This window comes from Pteropus alecto, unplaced genomic scaffold (assembly GCF_000325575.1).
Source record: "Pteropus alecto unplaced genomic scaffold, ASM32557v1 scaffold196, whole genome shotgun sequence".
Taxonomy (NCBI): domain Eukaryota; kingdom Metazoa; phylum Chordata; class Mammalia; order Chiroptera; family Pteropodidae; genus Pteropus; species Pteropus alecto.
Genome location: NW_006439717.1, coordinates 309609 through 318020, shown reverse-complemented (window position 1 = coordinate 318020; position 8412 = coordinate 309609). Strand labels below are relative to the sequence as shown.

General features: G+C 32.8%; 1 protein-coding gene across 10 annotated transcripts in view; it reads left to right on the top strand.

Moving 5' to 3' along the window:
* The window catches only part of LARP4 (La ribonucleoprotein domain family member 4), a 151698-nt gene that overhangs the window by 121027 nt on the left and 22259 nt on the right, over positions 1-8412 (top strand). The gene's annotated exons all lie outside the window — the stretch shown is intronic.

Sequence of the window (8412 nt, the reverse complement as noted above, 5' to 3'; positions counted from 1 at the left end):
TGAACCAAAATCATTTTCTTTAATTATCATAGTTTTTAAATATCTTTATTTCCTTATGTAAGTTCTTCCTCATTATTTTTTAGGACTGTCTTGGTTATTCTTAGATCATTACTTTTTCATATGAATTTTAGAATTTCTAATACCAGCAAAACAACCATACAGAAACTATTGGAATAAATAGGATTGCATTTAATTTATTGCTTACATTGGGGACAATTGACAGTTTTACCCTACATTATTCAATATTATGGTAATGTTTTTATGATACATTTGTCTGTTAGTTCAGGTATATTGTTTTATAATTACTCCCTTAAAGTAATTTTTGTTGCTTTTTTGCCCCCTCTCCTTGGTATCTTAGTGATTTTTTAAAAAATATGTATGCAGCAATCTTGCCTAACTCCTTTATTACATCTAATGGTTTGTTGGGTTTTTGGATTATCTGCTTGAGAGATCGTATCAACTACAAATAACAATATTTTGATTATTCCTTATACTTCCCATTTTATGTAATTTAGTTTATTGCTTTTGCCGAAATTTCAGGTATAGTGGTAAAAATTGTGTGTGTGTGTGTGTGTGTGTGTGTGTGTCTGTTTAGGCGAGGCAACCCTTGGTTGACCTCACAGATTGTAAGGACTTTGTCAGCTTACAATCCCTTATTTTTAATTATTTTTTTATGTTTTATTTTTTACACCTACAGCATTTGGTCTTCCTAGGTAGTCTCCCATCCAAGTACCAGCCAGGCCTGACCCTGCTTATTAGCTTCAGAGAAAAAATATGTATATATTTAATTATAAGTATTTTTCTTCTTTCTCTGCCATTTTGGTTTTTATTCTTTTTTTTTTTGATTAGTTACCACATAGCAATGTTCTTGCTAGGAGATTTACAGCTTCACATTAATTTTTATATTATTCATTAAAACCAAATGACTTAGCATCCAGCAAAACAGGTGCAGGAGCCAGACATCCTATATTACAGTTCTTGATGCTGCTTTAACCCTCAAACTCTTTGATCTTGGGAGTATCAAATTACCTCTAAGGTCTTGGTTTGTTTCTTTGAAGTATGCATGCTTTTCATTTCTGAAGTTCTGTTAAGTCAAAAGTAGTGATCTTGGAAGACATAAAGATTAAGAGAACAGTATTTTTCCACCTGTTTTTTCATCTGTTGCTAATTTTATTTATAAGAGGCAGTGCTTCATCCTGTTTCAGTTGACTTTTTATAACTAAGACTATTAAGTTTTATCTGGGTTTCATATAGGTGATACATGTCATGTAGAATAAGTATTACTCTATATATTTGATGTATATTTACTATTTCAGAATTTTAAGTGTGAAAATAATAACTGCATATGTTAAGAAAGTTAAACAATATTAATTAATTAAATCTTCCTCTCTCAGATTCCTTCAGTCCTTTCCTCCAGAGGTGATGAGAGAGTGGTTTTATCTGTTCATTTAGGAATTTTCTGTCTCTCTTTACGTAAATGGAAATGTGCAATAGACACTCATTTGCTCCTTTCACTTAATAGAGCTTCAGTATATTTGTAGTCACCATTGTTTCAAGTATACACACAACATTGTTCTTGTGCATCATGATTTAATTATTCATTTCTCTACATGTACAAACATTGTCTCTTTGTTCACAAATAATATTGCAGTGAATACATTTTTTATGCTTTTGTTAAAAGTTTTTTATTGTGGTAAAATATACATACATACAGTTTACCATTTTAAGCATAAAATTCAGTGGCATTTAGTACAATTACATTGCTGTGCAACCATCATCAATATTTATTTTCAGGACTTTTGCATCATCCAAAACAGAATCTATACCCATGAAGCAATAACTTCCCATTCTCCCAGCCCATAGTAACCTCTATTCCAGCCTCTGTCTTTATAAATTTGCCTATTTTAGATACTGCATACAAGTGCAGTCATGCAATATTTGTCCTTTTGTGTCTGGTTTATTTCACTTAGCATAATGTTCTCAAGGTTTATTCATGTTGTAGCATATATCAGAACTTAATCACTTTTTTATTGGGTTATTTCCACCTTTTGGCTATTGTGAACAATGCTGTACAATTATCTGCTTGTGTCCCTCCTTTCAATCTTTTGAGTATATACCTAAGCACATTACTGGTTAATTTTTTTTTTTCCTGGAAAGGAAAAGATTAATGGGGTAGATATTGGTCTCAACACTGTTCATAATGGTGTCATAAGTGTTGGAAGTATTACTATTTTTTATAATAATTTTTTATCTTTCAGTTATGGTCGGCATACAGTATTATTAGTTTCAAGTGTACAACACAGTGATTAGATATTTATATAACTTACGAAGTGATCACCCTGATAAATCTAGTACCCATCTGTCACCATACATAGTTATTACAATTGTATTGACTGTGTTTCTTATGCTGTACTTTACATCCCCATGACTACTTTGTAGCTACCAATTTATACTTCTTAATTCCTTCCCTTTTTACCCACTCCCCCAACCCTTCTCTGATCTGGCAACCATCAAAATGTTCTTTGTAACTGAGTTTGTTTCTGTTTTGTTTATTTATTTTCTTTAGATTCCACATGTAAGTGAAATCGTGGTGGCTAATGTAATTCTGTTTTAGCATTTTGAAGAGCATGAAACTGTTTTCCACAGCAGCTGCACCATTTTATGTTCCCAGCAATACAGGAGGATTCAGATTTTTTTTGCATGCTTACCAACACTTGTTATTTTACACTTTTTTGATAAAAGCCATTTTAATTGGTGTAAAGTGGCATCTCATCATGGTTTGGACTTTCATGTCTCTAATGACTAATGGTGTTGAGTATCTTTCCATGTGCATATTCGTTTGACATTTGTATATCGTTTTTGGAGAAATGTTCTGTTGAAATCCTTTGCCTTTTTTGTTTGTTTGTTTTTGTTTTAAGACTTTATTTTAAATATTTACTTTTCAACTACTTGTTTCTAATGATTCAAAGTACACTAAGATTTATTTTTATGGATTATCATTCTGGAAACTTACATGAAATCTAGGTCTGTGAATTTTTTTAAAAATTTCAATTACAGTTGACATTCAGTAGTTTATTAGTTTCAGGTATACAGCATAGTGGTTAGACATTTATATAACTTACAAAGTGATCCCACCAAGAAGTCTAGTACCCACCTAGCACCATACATAGTTTTCACAATATTATTGGCTATATTTCCTGTGCCGTACTTTATATCTCTGTGACTATTTTGCAACTACCAATTTGTACTTCTTAATCCCTTCACCTTCCACCCAGTCCCCCACCCCACCTCATCTGACAGCCATCAATTTGTTCTCTGTATCTCTGAGTCCGTTTTGTTTTGTTTTTTAGATTCTACGTATAAGTAAAATCATGGTATTTGTCTTTCTTTGACTTATTTCACTTAGCATAATACCCTCTAGGACCATCTATGTTATCTCAAATAGTAAGATTTCATTCTTTTTTATGGCCGAGTAATGTTCAATTGTGTATTCATTTGTCTAGCAATGGACACCTAGGTTTCTTCCATATCTTGACTATAGTAAATAATGCTGTAGTGAACATAGGGATGCATATATCTTTTTGGATTTTTTCAGATAAATACCCAGAAATAGAATTGCTGAGTCATATGGTAGTTCTATTTTTAATTTTTTTGAGGTACCTACATACTGTTTTCCATAGGGGCTGCACCAGTCTGCAATCCCACCAACAGTACATGAGGATTCCCTTTTCTCCACATCCTCACCAACACTTGCTGTTTGTTAATTTTTTTGCTGATAGCCATTCTGGCAGGTGTGAGGTGATAATCTCATTGTGGTTTTAATTTGCATTTCTCTGATAATTAGTGATGTTTATTGGCCATCTGTATGTCCTCTTTGGAGAAATGTCTATTCAGGTCCTCTGCCCATTTTTTAATCGGATTACTTGCTTTTTTTGGTGTTGTATGAGTTCCTTGTAAATTTTGGATATTAACCCCTTATTGGATATATCAATGGCAAATATCTTCTCTCATTTGGTAGGTTATCTTTTCATTTTGTTGATGGTTTCCTTTGCTGTGCAAAAATTTTTTAGTTTGATATAGTCTCATTTTTGTTTCCCTTGCCCAAGGAGATACATCAGAAAAAATATTACTAAGAGCTTTGTCCAAGTGTTTACTGCCTGTGTTTTCTTTTTAGGAGTTTTATGGTTTTGGGTATTATATTTAAGTCTTTAATCCAGTTTGAGTTTATTTTTGTATATGGTATAAGAAAGTGGTCTAGTTTAATTTTTTTGCATGTGTCCAGTTTCCCCAACACCGTTTATTGAAGAGACTGTCATTACACCATTGTATATTGTTGCCTCTTTTGTCATAGATTAATTGGCCATATAGGCTTGAGTCTGTTTTTGTGCCAGTATCATGCAGTCTGATTACTATAGCCTTGCAGTATAGTTTAATACCAGCGTGATACTTCCAACTTTGTTCTTTCTCAAGATTGCTTTGGCTATTTGGGGTCCTTTGTGGTTCCAGATGAGTTTTAGAATTATTTTTTCTAATGCTCTGAAAACTGCCATTGGTATTTTGATAGGGATTGCATTGAATCTATTGATTGCTTTGGGTAATGTGGACATTTTAACAATGTTAATTCTTCCTATCTATGAGTATGGTATATCCTCCCATTTATCTGTATCTTCACTTTCTTTCTTCAGTGTCTTATGGTTTTCTAGTGCAAGTCTTTTAATTCCTTGGTTCAGTATTCTACTTTTTTGATGCAATTGCAAATGAGATTGTTTTCTTAATTTCTCTTTCTTACAGCTTGTTATTGGTGCATAAAAAATGCAGCTGATTTCTTAATGTTAATTTTATATACTGCTACTTTACTGAATTCATTTATCAGTTTCAATCGTTCTTTGGTGGAATGTTTGGGGTTCTCTATATATATGTTATTCATAAATAATGACAGTTTTACTTTTTCCTTTCCAATTTGGATGCTTTCTATTTCTCTTCATTTTCTGACTGCTGTGGCTAAGACTTCCAATACTGTGTTGAATAAAAATGGTGATAGTGGACATCTTGTCTTGTTCCTGATCTTAAACAAAAAGCTTCCAGCTTTTTACCATTGAGCATGATGTTAGCTGTAGGTTCGTCATATGTGGCCTTTTTTATGTTGAGGTATGGTCCCTCTATCCACAATTTGCTGAGAGTTTTTATCAAAAATAGTTGTTGAATTCTGTCAAATGCTTTTCCAGCATCTATTGATATGATCATGATTTTAACCTTCATGTTATTTATGTGGTATACCACATTAATTGATTTGTAGATGTTGAACCAATCTTGCATTCCAGGAATTAATCCCATTTGGGTATGATAGATGATCTCATTTATGTATGCTGATTCGGTTTGCTAATGTTTTATTGAGGATTTTTACATCTGTGTTCAGGGATATTGGCCTATAATTTTCTTTTTTTGTGGTATCTTTGTCTTGTTTCTTTATCAGGGTAATACTGGACTCATCAAATGAGTTTGGTAGACTTTTTTCCTCTTCAGTTTTATGGCATAGTTTGAGAAGGATAAGTATTCTTTGAACGTTTGGTAAAATTTACCTGTGAAGCCATCTGATGCAGGACTTTTGTTTGTTGGGAGTTTTTTGATGAATGATTCAATTACGTTTATAATAATCAGTCTGTTTAGATTTTCTATTTCTTGATTCAGTCTTGTTAGATTGTATGTTTCTAGGAATTTATCCATTTCTTCCAAGTTGCCCAATTTGTTTACATATAATTATTTATAGCATTTTCTTATAATCCTTTGTATTTCTGTGGTGTTGGTTGTCACTTCTCTTTCATTTCCGATTTCATTTATTTTTCTTGATGAGTCTGGCTAAAAGTTTATCAGTTTTATCTTTTCAAAGACCAGCTCTTTGTTTCAGCTCTTTCTTTTTTATTGTTTAGTCTTTCACTTATTTCTGCTCTCATCTTTATTATTTTCATCCTTCTGCTCACTTTGGGCTTTGTTTACTGTTCTTTTTCTGGTTCCTTTAAGTTTAAAGTTGGATTGTTTATTTGAGATTTTTCTTGTTTATTGAGATAGGCCTCTGTTGCTATGAATTTCCCTCTTAGAACTCCTTTGGCTATGTCTCATAGATTTTTGGGAGGTCATTGTATTTTCATTTTCATTTCTCTTTAGGTGTCTTTTAATTTCCTCCTTGATCTCATAGTTAACCCATTTGTTGTTTAGTAGCATGTTATTAGCCTCCACATGTTTGTGTGTTTTTCAGTTTTCTTATAATTGATCTCTAATTTCATACCGTTTTGATCAGAGAAGATGCTTGATATAATTTCAGTCTTTATAAATTTATCGAGAGTTATTTTATGGCTTAACATGTGGTCTATCCTGAAAAATGTTCCATGAATTCTTGGGTGAAATGTTCTAAAAATATCAGTTAAGTCCATCTGGTATAATGTGTTATTTAAGGCTATTGTTTCCTTGTTGATTTTCTGTCTGATCTATCCATTGATGTCAGTTGCATATTTAAGTCCTCTGCTATTATTGTATTATTGTTGATCTCTCCCTTATGTCTGTTTATATTTGCTCTATATATTTAGGTGCTCCTATGATAGGAGTATAGATATTTACAAGAGTTATATCTTGTTATTAGATTGATCCCTTTATCATTATGAAATGCTCTTCTTTATCTTTTGTTACAGCCTTTGTTTTAAAGTCTGTTTTGTCTGATGTATGTATTGCTACACCAGCTTTTTTCTATCCCTTTCAATCTGTGTGACTTTCACTTGATAGTGGGACTCCTGTAGGCACCATATGCATGGGTCTTCTTTTTTTGTCCATTCCACCACCTTTTGTCTTTTAATTGGAGTGTTTTATCCATTTACATTTAAAATCGTTGTTGATATGGTATGTATTATAAAATGTTATTACCATTTTTTTAACTTTTTTTTATTGGTTTTGTAGTTCATCTCTTTTTCATTCTTTTGCTCTCCTTTCTTGTATGTATGTAACTTTTCCAAACTATTTTTTCAGTGTGTATTCCTAGTTGTTTGAGGTCACCGAAATTTCTGTTTGATTGTCTCTGCATTCAGCTTGTGACCTGAGAAAGATTTCCATAAATGTCTGACTCCAGATAGGGTAGTGGTGGTGATGAAGGATTCTGTCTCTTTAAATCTTCTGGTAGCTGTCACCAGCTGTGATGGAGGCCAGAATTAAGGCAGGCATCAGCACTAATCCCTCAGGAATCCACCAGACCAACGACAACACATCCCAAATTTTCGGAGGACAGAGTCCTCACTACCTGCCTTGGCACCAGCTAGCCACTGCCAGAACACAGGCTGCTGAGAAATGGAAATGGTAGCTACTTTTTTCTCACTTCAGAAAGATCAGCATCCTTTCCCTTCATTAAGCACTCCCCTACTTGTTATGAGTGTTCAAACTCTCCTGAGTCCTGTGTTACTTTTTTGGGGAAATGATACTTTGTAGTGTGCGGGCTGTGTACAAGGAGTGCTTATGATGATTGATTTGGTCATTGTTCCTAAGCCTTTTCATTGGACAGAGCTATTAAATATGTGTTTTGCTTTCCTTTTTTTTTTTTTTTTTTTAAGACAAAATATGTCATGATTTTATACTGATGCTTCCAGTTTAAATTCAAGCAACATCGTTTTTATTTCTTCAATCTCACAGCTGTGTCTCCTTTCTCCAATGTGAAAAGTCTCATCTCAATGACTTTAATATAGCTGCTAATTAGATATATTCCAAAATCACCTGTAAATGTATTAGAATACAAGCAGTATAATTCTGGAAATAAGTTAAGAAATTTTCCATACTTCGTCTTGTGGTTTACTCCTAAAGAACATTCATAACAGTTGATTTTATTATGATTCAGAGTAACTTAGGATTTCTTTGTATTATTAATTGGATGCACATTTAGGTTCATTTTGCTTTTCACTTTTACAAATTGATTTCTTTTTATTTTCAATATATACATGGATCAAAAGTAAAATATCTAAAACAGTATATTAAATACATATTCACATATATGTGTGTATACAAGTATATTCATATCCCCATCTGGCTTAGCTAAAGAACAGTTTACTACACATACTGTTTCTTGCCTTGCCTCTTTTTTTTTTTTTTTTTTAATATTCTCTATATTCTGGAAATCACTTCATATTAGTATTTAGAGCAGGTCTTCAGTTGTTTTTTCATCATCATGTTAATTGTGTGCATATACTGTGGTATTGTCAGTCATTGATGAACTGTTGTGTCGTGGGTGTGTGTGTGTGTGTACGTACGTGTGTGTCGGGGAGAATTTTTCTCCCCCGCCCTGTTACAGTTAGTATCAGTGAATAGCTGTGTGCATTTATTTTTTAAAACCTCTTTTTGGTCAGTGTATATTTGGGAAAGATTTCTAGAAGTGGGATTGAT